The 2959-nt window shown below is 42.2% G+C and overlaps 1 pseudogene; it reads left to right on the top strand.

The window, feature by feature from the left end:
- Window positions 1-1474: 1474 nt before the first annotated feature.
- LOC149281341 (cell adhesion molecule 1 pseudogene) lies at window positions 1475-2743 on the top strand (annotated as a pseudogene).
- The last annotated feature ends 216 nt before the right edge of the window (window positions 2744-2959 follow it).

Below are 2959 nucleotides of genomic sequence, written 5' to 3'. Positions count from 1 at the left end.
CAAAAAATAGTATAAATTCCTTTGTGATAGTAAACATTGTCCATTTATAGTTTTCCTAGGAATTCAACAAAGTATGCAAAATAAACTATTCTATATTATAGCTTCCCTGAAAGTTCAGTAACGTGAGTTATGTTAGGTCATAAGAGCATTTTATGTTTAAACTATATTGCTATTTTGTTTTGCATCTCTTTCAATTTAACTGGAAATGAATAATCAATAGGGGTCAGTGTGTGCTAAGGGAATCAAAGGGTGCAACACTTTGCTCCCTTGCTTGAGCAAACTACATTTCTCATTTTGATAGTGAGTAAGTGGGCACTAGGTTTAATTTGACAGCATGTCTCTTCAGAGCCTTCTCTCGCCTGCCAAGGTTTCAGTTGTCTGGCATTCTCTCAGTAGACGTCTTCCCTGCACATATTTCATTTTGGCACATCGTTTTTCCTAGTAGAGATCGCTTTTTTGTTTGCCTTTTTTCTGAATAGCTAGGTGGAAGGTGAACTGATCATAAGTGTAGCATACTGTTAAGTTAAATGTAGGTATTACAGAAGGATAAATTACCATTCACCACATGGTTAAAAAACCAGCATAATAATATACGTATTTTCAATAGCAATGTCCAACAAATTTAGTCTTTAGGCAGTCCTTTGTGGCCTTGAACAATCATTGTGTCCCTTTAAAAGCAAGTAATCAGCATCAACCTTAAAAAATCCTCATCATTGTCTCAGTTGTTGTAAATACTCTTTAGAATCCTATGTTATTTTATTGGGATGTGAGATTAAAAAGTGAATTAATAACTTAACCCTTTTTTACTTGTAGTACACTTTGGGACAAAGGCCGTTTTAGCATTTTTCCGGTGTTATTGTTTAGCTGTAATTTTCTTCTTTCCCATTTAGTGCACCCACACACATTATATATATTTTTTCAGGACAAGCAGGGGTTTCTTTAGATACCATTATTTTTATCATATAACCATATATTTTTGAAAACTAGACACCCCAGGGTATTTAAAATGCTAGTACTTTTTCCATTGCACACATTTTACCACCAGACTTTGTTACAGTTTGCAATAGTATTTCCTTGTGTGTTTTTTTTTTCCCACACACCTTTTATTTCAGGTATGAATTTACCACTCCTGGTATATGTCCCTGTCAAACAACACCTTAATATGAATTAAGATCTCCTGAGTACTGTGATACCCCCATGCAGGGGTTTGTTGGGTTATTTGTGAGGTAAAAGGCCACCTTTGTAAAGTGTGCATTTTTTGTAATTTGGACATCTGGTCAACCTGTATCCATGTCCTATTTGGGACATCTTTGAAGGGACCCCATGAAATCATACATTTTTAAAACTAGGCACCCCATGGGCATTTAAAATGCCAATATTGTAAATCTCACCATTCGATAATTTTTGTGAGAATTTTTGTTTATATGTTACCCATTTTTTTAAAAAAATTTTAATGACCGAGCAGGTGCTGAACATGGCGAGTCAGCCTGGAGCAGCTCTCCGTCTCTTTCTCCTGATCAGCGGGCTCAGAATCGGACTACTGCAGCCAGGAGAGCACCAGAACCTAATAACAGAGAATGTGACCGTCATGGAAGGTGAGGTTGCGACCATCAGCTGCCGGGTGAAGAATAATGACGATTCAGTCATTCAGCTACTTAATCCCAACCAGCAAACCATCTATTTCCGAGATTTCAGACCTCTGAAGGATGCGCGGTTCCAGCTGGTGAACTTTTCCAGTAATGAGCTGAGAGTCTCTCTCTCTAATGTTTCCATTGATGATGAGGGGAGGTATTTCTGTCAACTCTACACGGACCCACCACAGGAGGCATACACTATTATCACGGTGCTTGTTCCCCCACACAACCTGGTCATTGATGTGCAGAAGGATACGTATATAGAGGGAGAAGAGGTGGAAATGAACTGTACAGTGATGGCGAGTAAACCAGCAGCTAAAATACGTTGGTTGAAGGGAAACCAGGAGCTAAAAGGTACTAACACAGAAGTTGAACCCATAGAAGATAAGATGTTCCGTGCACACAGCCAGATTACTCTCACCGCCCTCAGAGAAGATGACGGCGTCCCTATCGTGTGTGTTGTTGACCATCCAGCTGTGAAGGATCTCCAGACCCAACAGTACCTCGAGGTGAACTATAAACCAGTGGTGATGGTCCAAGTGAAGTACCCACAGGGTTTGACCAGAGAGGGGGAACTGTTGGAGTTAAACTGTATAGCAGATGGTAAACCCAGGCCAGACAGGGTTATGTGGCAGCGTTTAGATGATGATCTCCCTGAACACGCCATCATTTCAGGAGAAACCCTGCTTATCAACACACTTAACAAAACAGACAATGGCACATACCGTTGTTTAGCCTTCAATGCCGTGGGCAAGGCATCGGGAGATTACACGCTATTTGTGCACGATCCCCCTACCACCCTCCCACCACCCACAACAACCACCACCACCACTACCACAACCACCACACCCCTCATTCCAGATACCCGAGCGGGAGAGGAGACCCCATTAGTGGTGGACCATGCAGTCATTGGCGGAGTCGTGGCTGTGGTAGTCTTTGCTATGCTTTGCCTTCTCATCATCCTTGGTCGCTATTTCGCTCGACATAAAGGAACGTATTTCACCCACGAAGCCAAAGGAGCGGACGATGCAGCAGATGCGGACACAGCGATCATCAATGCAGAGGGTGGGCAGAACAGCTGTGAAGAGAAAAAGGAATATTTTATCTAGCCTGGCCTTGTAATTGGGTGTGAGCTCTGCTCAGACTCGCCGCCCGAGGGGAGAAGGACCTTCCAGCGTCTCGCGTATTTTTTATCATTTGGTTTAGGAGCGGATGGAGGAGCAGGGAACCCATCTGGTTATAAAGTGGTCGCCCCAGAACACTCTCTGCTTTTATTGTTTGCCACTTTCCTTTCATGGGAATAACAGGAGCTTGAAACATTTTGT

The sequence above is a fragment of the Sceloporus occidentalis genome, unplaced genomic scaffold (genome assembly GCF_023333645.1).
Source record: "Sceloporus occidentalis isolate IW3139 unplaced genomic scaffold, rSceOcc1.0.p SCAF_134, whole genome shotgun sequence".
In the NCBI taxonomy this organism is placed as follows: Eukaryota; Metazoa; Chordata; class Lepidosauria; order Squamata; family Phrynosomatidae; genus Sceloporus; species Sceloporus occidentalis.
The sequence above is the reverse complement of the archived record's forward strand: the minus strand, read 5'-3'. Positions and strand labels throughout refer to the sequence as shown.